Raw genomic sequence first — 12235 nt, forward strand, 5'->3', positions numbered from 1 at the left:
AGGGAGTGTGACTGTGGATAGCAGGTATAGTAGGAGAGATGGTGTCTATAGTAACAGTGATAAAGTCTCTGGGAAGGAGTGTGACTGGGATAGCAGTATAGTAGGAGAGATGGTCCTATAGTAACAGTGGAAATAGTCTCTGGGAAGGGTGTGACTGTGGATAGCAGTATAGTAGGAGAGATGGTGCCTATATAACAGTGGATAATAGTCTCTGGGAAGGGATGTACTGTGAATAGCAGTATAGTAGGAGAGATGGTGCCTATAGTAACATGGATAATAGTCTCTGGAAGGGAGTGTGACTGGATAGCAGGTATAGTAGGGAGAGATGTGCCTATAGTAACATGATAATAGTTCTGGGAAGAGTGTGACTGGGGATAGCAGGTTATAGTAGGAGAATTGTCTATAGTACATGGGATAATAGTCTCTGGAAGGAGTGTGACTGTGGTATAGCAGGTATATAGGAAGAGTGCTATGTAACAGTGATAATAGTCTCTGGAAGGATGTGACTGTTTAGCAGTATAGTAGGGAGAGATGTGTCTATAGAACGTGAAATATCTCTGGAAGACTGTTGGATAGCATATATAGGAGAATTGCTATATAACAGGAAATAGTCTCTGGAAGGGATGTGCTGTGATACAGTAAGTAGGAGAGATGTCTATAGTAACAGTGGATAATAGTCTCTGGAAGGATGTGACTGTGGAACAGATGTAGGAAATGTATAGAACAGTGGAATCTGAAGAGGACTGTGGGATACATATAGGAGAGATGTCTATATAACAGGTAATAGTCTCTGAAGGGTTGATGGATAGCAGTATAGTAGGGAGAATGTGCTATATAAAGGATTTTCTGTGGATAGCAGGTATAGTAGGGAGAGATGGTGCCTATAGTAACAGTGGATAATAGTCTCTGGGAGGGGATGTGACTGGGATAGCAGTATAGTAGGAGAGATGTGCCTATAGTAACAGTGGGATAATGTCTCTGGAAGGGAGTGGACTGTGGGAATAGCAGGTATATAGGAGAGATGGTGCCTATAGTAACAGTGGATAATAGTCTCTGGAAGGGAGTGTACTGTGGGATAGAGGTATAGTAGGAGAGATGGTGCTATAGTAACAGTGGATAATAGTCTCTGGGAAGGAGTGTGACTGTGGATAGCAGGTATAGTAGGAGAATGGTGCTATAGTAACAGTGGATAATATCTCTGGGAAGGAGTTGACGTGGGATAGCAGTATAGTAGGGAGAGATGGTCTATAGTAACAGTGGATAATAGTCTCTGGAAGGAGGTGACTGTGGGATAGCAGGTATAGTAGGGAGAGATGTCCTTATAGTAACAGTGATAATAGTCTCTGGGAAGGGAGTGTGACTGTGGATAGCAGGTATAGTAAAAAAAAAAAAAAAAAAAAAAAAAAAAAAAAAAAAAAAAAAAAAAAAAAAAAAAAAAAAAAAAAAAAAAAAAAAAAAAAAAAAAAAAAAAAAAAAAAAAAAAAAAAAAAAAAATTGACTGTGGGATAGCAGGTATAGTAGGGAGAGTAGATGGTGTCTATAGTAACAGTGGATAATAGTCTCTGGGAAGGGAGTGTGACTGTGGGATAGCAGGTATAGTAGGGAGAGATGGTGCCTATAGTAACAGTGGATAATAGTCTCTGGGAAGGGAGTGTGACTGTGGGATAGCAGGTATAGTAGGGAGAGATGGTGTCTATAGTAACAGTGGATAATAGTCTCTGGGAAGGGAGTGTGACTGTGGGATAGCAGGTATAGTAGGGAGAGATGGTGCTATAGTAACAGTGGATAATAGTCTCTGGGAAGGGAGTGTGACTGTGGGATAGCAGGTATAGTAGGGAGAGATGGTGTCTATAGTAACAGTGGATAATAGTCTCTGGGAAGGGAGTGTGACTGTGGGATAGCAGGTATAGTAGGGAGAGATGGTGCTATAGTAACAGTGGATAATAGTCTCTGGGAAGGGAGTGTGACTGTGGGATAGCAGGTATAGTAGGGAGAGATGGTGCCTATAGTAACAGTGGATAATAGTCTCTGGGAAGGGAGTGTGACTGTGGGATAGCAGGTATAGTAGGGAGAGATGGTGCTATAGTACAGTGGATAATAGTCTCTGGGAAGGGAGTGTGACTGTGGGATAGCAGGTATAGTAGGGAGAGATGGTGTCCTATAGTAACAGTGGATAATAGTCTCTGGGAAGGGAGTGTGACTGTGGGATAGCAGGTATAGTAGGGAGAGATGGTGCCTATAGTAACAGTGGATAATAGTCTCTGGGAAGGGATTTGTGACTGTGGGATAGCAGGTATAGTAGGGAGAGATGGTGTCTATAGTAACAGTGGATAATAGTCTCTGGAAGGGAGTGTGACTGTGGGATAGCAGGTATATGTAGGAGAGATGGTGTCTATAGTAACAGTGGATAATAGTCTCTGGGAAGGGAGTGTGACTGTGGAAAAGCAGGTATAGTAGGGAGAGATGGTGCCTATAGTAACAGTGGATAATAGTCTCTGGAAGGGAGTGTGGACTGTGGGATAACAGGTATAGTAGGGAGAGATGTGTCTATAGTAACAGTGGATAATAGTCTCTGGGAAGGAGTGTGACTGTGGGATAGCAGGTATAGTAGGGAGAAGAATTTTATTAAAATATTAAACAATTACAAAAGAAATACAATTACATTTCAATCAGATCAGAAGTAAGCAATAAATCAATATACATCAAAAAGGAAAATAAACATTCCTACAAAGCATCATGTTTCCGCCATCAGCCCATAAACAAGATTTAACATTCTGGTTATGTTCATATAATGCATATCAGGAGCCATCTTTATGTTTCTTATTTAAAGACTTGTCAGAACTTTTGCCTCCTGATCTTTTCACCTGAATCCTTATACCCGTCTCATGGCTCACAATCCCTCCTTCTCCTTTCCTCCTCCTCCTCCTCAAGGGACTCCCAATCTGCCTCCTGGGATTCAGAAATCTCTTCCCTCTTACTTCTTTTTCCTACTGGAAATAACGGAAGGGAGACTTTTCCTTTTCTCAGGTGTTTCCTCTATTCTCGCCTCTTCTTCCTCTGCCAATTCCCCCCATGATTTCCCCCCTGGCAAAACAAACCTATTTTCAGTTTCAATGGGAATTACACCAGGGCACTTATTCTCTTTAACTTTCTTCTTTGATTTGCTGCCCACCACTTTCCACTCATCCCTTCGTCTCCCCTTCTCATGGGACATCAGTACCTTTGTCTTTTCACTCTTCCCTGTGTCACTCTTCCTTCCATCTTTCTCTGCCTCCTTCCCTCTCACCTCTGTTTGGGCTTCTCTAGCTGTTTCTCTTACCCTTCTGCTCTCTCTCCCTCCTTGTCTCAGTCTGTGGCAGGTTCTCCCCTGGCATTGGGTGCTTCATCTCCTGTGCCAAATTGGGACAAGCTCGCTGAATGTTGCGCCAGGCTTCGGGGCATGATCTATAAGCATGGCCTGACTTCATGCACAGGTTACACTTTATTTGCCTGGACACATTCTTTGCTCGGTGCCCAGTCTCCCCACACAAAGCACATTTCTGTACATTACATTTCATGGCATAATGCCTGTTGGACCCACATTTATAGCATAGTCTGGGCTGACCCACATAGAAGCAGACACCCCTTGTTTCCCAATGAAAAACGAATTTGGGAGATGACTCTGAACATTTTTCTCTACATGCAGTTTAACTTGGACTTTATATCCCCCCGTCCAGAAACCCTCCTCATCAAACAGTCGCACCAGGGGGATAAGACAGTGCACTGGCGCCTGAGCCATATGAGGACGTCCTGCTCATGTACCGTCTCATTCTTCATCATTATAGTCACTACTTTAGTTTCAGGTTTGGAGAACAGGTATTACCCTAAACCCCTCCCACTCCTTGGCCTCTTTCTTCAGATGATACCTCCTCCAGAATTCCTCAACCCTTGGGATAATTTAAAACTGACGTCAAATTCAATATCTGTGACACTTGTTAGAGCATAAATATCTTGTGGGTGAAATCCAACAACTGTTTAATTATGTTTCTGGCAACAAACCTGCGCCCCGGGAAATCCTCTCTCTCATTCTCCCACTTAATTTAACTACATTTATTCTCTTATCAATCTGATCATCAGAGTCATCTTCCCTCTCACGTGCGAAGAACCTCCTCCCTTCCCAAACATTACCTCCAGCAGCCCTCTCACTCCCACCTTGCACATTGCTCTCCCCAGCAGAATAAACACCATTTTTTCCCTGCCCTCCCCCACTCACTTGCATTGCATCAACCACATGCACCTCAGCTGCACCTCTCTCTGCAACTTGCTCCACACTGCCCCCAGCACTCACAGCATTTCATTGCACTCACTCCCCCTTCAGCCAAAGCAGCCTCATCACTCACATCATTGTATTAATTGCATTTATTGCATTCACCTGCACCTCACTGCCCCAGCACTCACAGCAGCTGCACACACATTATCAGTATGGTTATCAGGATTATTTTCAACACTATTATATTGTGTAATGTCTGTAGCACTGCAACATTCAGCAACAGTTTTTGAACCCTCTGTTTCATTAAGCAGTTCAGTAACTTTAAGCAGAGTCTCAGCAGTCACTTTGCCTTCCTGCATCTCCTTAAACCTCTGCCGGTTTCCATAAAGCTCCTTCCATGGCTCAATAACATTCAGAATGTCTTTAATGTAAGTCTCGGTCTCCTTCAAATCCATATCAAGGAAAGTCAAACTCCCGTAAAACCTGGTTTCTCCTCTCTCCTTTCAGCGACTGCAGTTCATCTATCAGATTATCAATGTCTCTGTTTAAACAGTTTGTTTATCTTCCAAACTCCTCAGGTCCTTCAATGCTTTAATAATAGTGTCATACTGTATCACAGTCTCAGTCACTTTGGGAAAATTCCCTTCACTCACTTCTGCTTTCCCCAGGGGGGTCACAGTCATTACCTGCTCAGTGTCCAGGGCCTCACGGTTTCCATGTTCCTCACTGCGCAGCCGCCATTTCCAGGTCACCCAGAACACTTTCTGCAACCTCCAGGGCCATACTGCACTCAGGCTCCATGTTGTCTGTAGCCATCTCCTGGTTGGTCAGAGCACTTTCTGCAACCTCCAGGGCCACACTACTCCTAGGCTCCTCACTGTCAGCAGCCATCTTGCAGCCATCAGACTCCACTCTCTCCTCCTGGCTTGCCTCTGTTGTAGCTCCGCAGCTCCCTGCAGTCACTCCAACACCAGCCTCCAGTTCCACAGAGTCAGAGTCACTCTCCATGCCGCTTCTCGGACAGCTTTTCTTTTCTTTTTCTTTCCTTTAATGAGCAGGAAACCTTGCCCTTTGTTGTGCGTTCCACGGTCACCTCTATATTAGGATCAGTAGCCCTCCTGCTACTGCCTCAAACGGGTCTTCACTGAATAACTTGCAGGCATAGTCTCCTTCTTCCCCATGGAGTGGGGAAAGGCAATAAAAACAAAGCAGAAGTGTCTACAATACTAACCCCCAGACCCAGCCGGGCCTAGGAAAAAGCCACAACTCCACAGAGCTCTCCAAAACACCTCCTCACAGTAGCAGTAGTGATTAGAAAATGGCCTCTGGGAAGGGGGTGTGGCTGTGGATAGCAGGTATAGTAGGGAGAGATGGTGCCTATAGTAACAGTGGATAATAGTCTCTGGGAAGATAGTGTGACTGTGGATAGCAGGTATAGTAGGGAGAGATGGTGCCTATAGTAACAGTGGATAATAGTCTCTGGGAAGGGAGTGTGACTGTTGGATAGCAGGTATAGTAGGGAGAGATGGTGTCTATAGTAACAGTGGGATAATAGTCTCTGGGAAAGGACTGTGGGATAGCAGGTATAGTAGGGAGAGATGGTGCCTATAGTAACAGTGGATAATTAGTCTCTGGGAAGGGAGTGTGACTGTGGGGGATAGCAGGTATAGTAGGGAGAGATGTGTCTATAGTAAGTGGGTAATAGTCTCTGGGAAGGGAGTGTGACTGTGGATAGCAGGTATAGTAGGGAGAGATGGTGCTATAGTAACGTGGGATAATAGTCCTGGGAAGGGAGTGTGACTGTGGGATAGGCAGGAAGTAGGGAGAGAGGGGCTATAGTCGTGGATAATAGTCTCTGGGAAGGGGTGTACTGTGGGAGAGGGTTAGTAGGGATAGATGGTCTCTGTAAGGAACAGTGGGATAATAGTCTCTGGGAAGGGATGGGACGGGGGGATAGCAGGTAAATAGGGAGAGATGTGTATAGTAAAGTGGATTAAATCTTGGAAGGGAGTGGTGACTGTGAATAGCGGATAGTAGGGAGGATGTGTCTATGAGTAACAGTGGATATAGTTCTGGGAGGGAGTGTGATGTGGATAGGGTATAGTGTGAAGAGGTGTATAGTAACAGTGGGTATAGTTCAGGGAGAGTGTGTGGGATAACAGAAGTAGGGAGAGGATGGTGCTATAGTACAGTGGTAAAAGTCTCGGGAGGGTTGTACGTGGATAAGGGCTCTGGGAGAGATGGGCTATAGTAAGGGGTAATAGCTTGGAAGGGTGTGACTGTGGGGATAATAGGTTAGGAAGGGAGAGTATGGGGGGATAGGTACAGTGGGAAATGTTCTGGGAAGGAGTGGTGCTGTGGGATAGCGGTATAGTAGGGAGAAGGTGTCATAGTAAAGTGGGATATATAGTCTCTGGGAAGGGATTGATGGGATAGCGGTAAGTAGGGAAGATGGTGCCTATAGTAAGTGGATAATAGTCTCTGGAAGGGAGTGGACTGTGGAGCAGGTATAGTAGGAAGATAACAGTGATAAAGTCCTGAAGGGATGTGCTGTGGATGCAGGTATAGAGAGATGTGCTATAGAACATGGATAATAGTCTTGGAGGGAGGTGATGTGGGAAGCAGGTTAGTAGGGAGAGATGGTGCCTATAGTACATGATAATAGTCTCTGGGAAGGGAGTGTGACTGTGGGTAGCAGGTATAGTAGAGAGATGTGCTATAGTAACAGGATAAGCTCTGGAGGAGTGTGATGTGGATAGCAGGTATATAGGGAGAGATGGTGCTTAGTAACAGGATATAGTCCTGGAAGGGATGTGACTGGAGAGGTATAGTAGAGGATGTCCTATAGTAAGTGGATAATAGTTTGGGAAGGGAGTTGACTGTGGGTCAGTTAGTAGGGAGAGGGTCTATAGTAAGTGATAATAGTCTCTGGGAAGGGAGGTGACTGTGGATGCAGTATAGAGGGGAATGTGCTATAGTAACTGGATATAGTCTTGGGAAGAGTGTGCTTGGGATCAGTATAGTGGAGAGATGGTCTATAGTAACAGTGATATATTCTGGGAGGGAGTGTGACTGTGATAGCAGGTATGTAGGGAAAGGTTCTAGAACAGTGGATAATAGTCTCTGGGAAGGGATGTGGATACGGTATGTAGGAGAGATGGGCTATATAACAGTGGATATAGTCTTGAAGGAGTGACTGGAAAGGTAAGTAGGGAATGGTTAGAAAGGGATATGTCTGGGAAGGGAGTGTGCTTGGGATAGCGTATATAGGGAGAGATGGTGCTATAGTAAAGTGAAATAGCCTGAAGAGTGTGCTGGGATAGCGTTAGTGGGAGAGAGGTGCTATAGAAGTGGATAATAGTCTCTGGGAAGGGAGTGTGACTGTGGATAGCAGGTATAGTAGGAGAGATGGTCTATAGTAAAGTGGATAATAGTCTCTGGGAAGGAGTGTGACTGTGGGTAGCAGGTTAGTAGGGAGAGATGGTGCCTATAGTAACATGGATATAGTCTCTGGGAAGGGAGTTGACTGTGGGATAGCAGGTATAGTAGGGAGAGATGGTGCCTATAGTAACAGTGGATAATAGTCTCTGGGAAGGAGTGTGACTGTGGGATAGCAGGTATAGTAGGGAGAGATGGTGCCTATAGTAACAGTGGATAATAGTCTCTGGGAAGGGAGTGTGACTGTGGGATACAGTATAGTAGGAGAGTGGTGTCTATAGTAACAGTGGATAATAGTCTCTGGGAAGGAGTGTGATGTGGGATAGCAGTATAGTAGGGAGAGATGGTGCTATAGTAACAGTGGATAATAGTCTCTGGGAAGGGAGTGTGACTGTGGATACAGGTAAGTAGGAGAGATGTGCCTATAGTAACAGTGGATAATAGTCTCTGGGAAGGGAGTGTGACTGTGGGATAGCAGGTATAGTAGGGAGAGATGGTGTCTATAGTAACAGTGGATAATAGTCTCTGGGAAGGGAGTGTGACTGTGGATAGCAGTATAGTAGGGAGAGATGGTGCCTATAGTAACAGTGGATAATAGTCTCTGGGAAGGGAGTGTGACTGTGGGATAGCAGGTATAGTAGGGAGAGATGGTGTCTATAGTAACAGTGGATAATAGTCTCTGGGAAGGGAGTGTGACTGTGGGATAGAGGTATAGTAGGGAGAGATGGTGCCTTAGTAACAGTGGATAATAGTCTCTGGGAAGGAGTGTGACTGTGGATAGCAGGTATAGTAGGGAGAGATGGTGCTATAGTAACAGTGGATAATAGTCTCTGGAAGGGAGTGTGACTGTGGGATAGCAGGTATAGTAGGGAGAGATGGTGCCTATAGTAACAGTGGATAATAGTTCTGGGAAGGGGTGACTGTGGGATAGCAGGTATAGTAGGGAGAGATGGTGCTATAGTAACAGTGGATAATAGTCTCTGGGAAGGGAGTGTGACTGTGGATAGCAGGTATAGTAGGGAGAGATGGTGCTATAGTAACAGGGATAATAGTCTCGGGAAGGGAGTGTGACTGTGGATAGAGGTATAGTAGGAGAGATGTGTCTATAGTAACAGTGGATAATAGTCTCTGGGAAGGATGTGACTGTGGGATAGCAGGTATAGTAGGGAGAGATGGTGCTATAGTAACATGGATAATAGTCCTGGGAAGGGAGTGTGCTGTGGGATAGCAGGTATAGTAGGGAGAGATGTGCCTATAGTAACAGTGGATAATAGTCTCTGGGAGGGAGTGTGACTGTGGGATAGCAGTATAGTAGGGAGAGATGGTGCCTATAGTAACAGTGGATAATAGTCTCTGGAAGGAGTGTGATGTGGATAGCAGGTATAGTAGGGAGAGATGGGGGGGGGGGGGGGGGGGGGGGGGGGGGGGGGGGGGGGGGGGGGGGGGGGGGGGGGGGGGGGGGGGGGGGGGGGGGGGGGGGGGGGGGGGGGGGGGGGGGGGGGGGGGGGGGGGGGGGGGGGGGGGGGGGGGGGGGGGGGGGGGGGGGGGGGGGGGAATAGTCTCTGGGAAGGGAGTGTGGGCTGTGGGATAGCAGGTTATAGTAGGAGAGATGGTGTCTATAGTAACAGTGGATAATAGTCTCTGGAAGGAGGTTTTGACTGTAGGATAGCAGGTATAGTAGGGAGAGATGTGTGTCTATAGTAACAGTGGATGATAGTCTCTGGAAGGGGGTGTGACTGTGGATAGCAGGTATAGTAGGGAGAGATGGTGTCCTATAGTAACAGTGGGATAATAGTCTCTGGGAAGGAGTGTGACTGTGGGATAGCAGGTATAGTAGGGAGAGATGGTGCCTATAAGTAACAGTGGATAATAGTCTCTGGGAAGGGAGTTGACTGTGGGATAGCAGGTATAGTAGGGAGAGATGGTGTCTATAGTAACAGTGGATAATAGTCTTCTGGGAAGGAGTGTGACTGTGGATAGCAGGTATAGTAGGGAGAGATGTGTCTTATAGTAATAGTGGATAATAGTCTCTGGGAAGGAGTGTGACTGTGGATAGCAGGTATAGTAGGGAGAGATGGTGTCTATAGTAACAGTGGATAATAGGTCTCTGGGAAGGAGTGTGACTGTGGGATAGCAGGTTATAGTAGGGAGAGATGGTGCCTATAGTAACAGTGGATAATAGTCTCTGGAAGTAGTGTGACTGTGGGATAGCAGGTATAGTAGGGAGAGATGGTGCCTATAGTAACAGTGGATAATAGTCTCTGGGAAGGGACTGTACTGTGAGATAGCAGGTATAGTAGGAGAGATGGTGCCTATAGTAACAGTGGATAATAGTCTCTGGGAAGGGAGTGTGACTGTGGGATAGCAGGTATAGTAGGGAGAGATGGTGTCTATAGTAACAGTGGATAATAGTCTCTGGGAAGGGAGTGTGACTGTGGGATAGCAGGTATAGTAGGGAGAGGTGGTGTCTATAGTAACAGTGAATAATAGTCTCTGGGAAGGGAGTGTGACTGTGGGATAGCAGGTATAGTAGGGAGAGATGGTGCCTATAGTAACAGTGGATAATAGTATCTGGGAAGGGAGTGTGACTGTGGGATAGCAGGTATAGTAGGGAGAGATGGTGCCTATAGTAACAGTGGATAATAGTCTCTGGGAAGGAGTGTGACTGTGGGATAGCAGGTATAGTAGGGAGAGATGGTGTCTATAGTAACAGTGGATAATAGTCTCTGGGAAGGGAGTGTGACTGTGGATAGCAGGTATAGTAGGGAGAGATGGTGTCTATAGTAACAGTGGATAATAGTCTCTGGGAAGGGAGTGTGACTGTGGGATAGCAGGTATAGTAGGGAGAGGTGGTGTCTATAGTAACAGTGAATAATAGTCTCTGGGAAGGGAGTGTGACTGTGGGATAGCAGGTATAGTAGGGAGAGATGGTGCCTATAGTAACAGTGGATAATAGTATCTGGAAGGGAGTGTGACTGTGGGATAGCAGGTATAGTAGGGAGAGATGGTGCCTATAGTAACAGTGGATAATAGTCTCTGGGAAGGGAGTGTGACTGTGGGATAGCAGGTATAGTAGGGAGAGATGGTGTCTATAGTAACAGTGGATAATAGTCTCTGGGAAGGGAGTGTGACTGTGGGATAGCAGGTATAGTAGGGAGAGATGGTTCTATAGTAACAGTGGATAATAGTCTCTGGGAAGGGAGTGTGACTGTGGGATAGCAGGTATAGTAGGGAGAGATGGTGTCTATAGTAACAGTGGATAATAGTCTCTGGGAAGGGAGTGTGACTGTGGGATAGCAGGTATAGTAGGGAGAGATGGTGCCTATAGTAACAGTGGACAATAGTCTCTGGGAAGGGAGTGTGACTGTGGGATAGCAGGTATAGTAGGGAGAGATGGTGTCTATAGTAACAGTGGATAATAGTCTCTGGGAAGGGAGTGTGACTGTGGGATAACAGGTATAGTAGGGAGAGATGGCGCCTATAGTAACAGTGGATAATAGTCTCTGGGAAGGGAGTGTGACTGTGGGATAGCAGGTATAGTAGGGAGAGATGGTGTCTATAGTAACAGTGGATAATAGTCTCTGGGAAGGGAGTGTGACTGTGGGATAGCAGGTATAGTAGGGAGAGATGGTGTCTATAGTAACAGTGGATAATAGTCTCTGGGAAGGGAGTGTGACTGTGGGATAGCAGGTATAGTAGGGAGAGATGGTGCCTATAGTAACAGTGGATAATAGTCTCTGGGAAGGGAGTGTGACTGTGGGATAACAGGTATAGTAGGGAGAGATGGTGTCTATAGTAACAGTGGATAATAGTCTCTGGGAAGGGAGTGTGACTGTGGGATAGCAGGTATAGTAGGGAGAGAATTTTATTAAAATATTAAACAATTACAAAAGAAATACAATTACATTTCAATCAGATCAGAAGTAAGCAATAAATCAATAATACATCAAAAAGGAAAATAAACATTCCTACAAAGCATCATGTTTCCGCCATCAGCCCATAAACAAGATTTAACATTCTGGTTATGTTCATATAATGCATATCAGGAGCCATCTTTATGTTTCTTATTTAAAGACTTGTCAGAACTTTTGCCTCCTGATCTTTTCACCTGAATCCTTATACCCGTCTCATGGCTCACAATCCCTCCTTCCTCCTCTTCCTCCTCCTCCTCCTCAAGGGACTCCCAATCTGCCTCCTGGGATTCAGAAATCTCTTCCCTCTTACTTCTTTTCCTACTGGAAATAACGGAAGGGAGACTTTTCCTTTTCTCAGGTGTTTCCTCTATTCTCGCCTCTTCTTCCTCTGCCAATTCCCCCCATGATTTCCCCCTGGCAAAACAAACCTATTTTCAGTTTCAATGGGAATTACACCAGGGCACTTATTCTCTTTAACTTTCTTCTTTGATTTGCTGCCCACCACTTTCCACTCATCCCTTCGTCTCCCCTTCTCATGGGACATCAGTACCTTTGTCTTTTCACTCTTCCCTGTGTCACTCTTCCTTCCATCTTTCTCTGCCTCCTTCCTCTCACCTCTGTTTGGGGCTCTCTA

This window comes from Xenopus laevis, chromosome 2S (genome assembly GCF_017654675.1).
Source record: "Xenopus laevis strain J_2021 chromosome 2S, Xenopus_laevis_v10.1, whole genome shotgun sequence".
In the NCBI taxonomy this organism is placed as follows: domain Eukaryota; kingdom Metazoa; phylum Chordata; class Amphibia; order Anura; family Pipidae; genus Xenopus; species Xenopus laevis.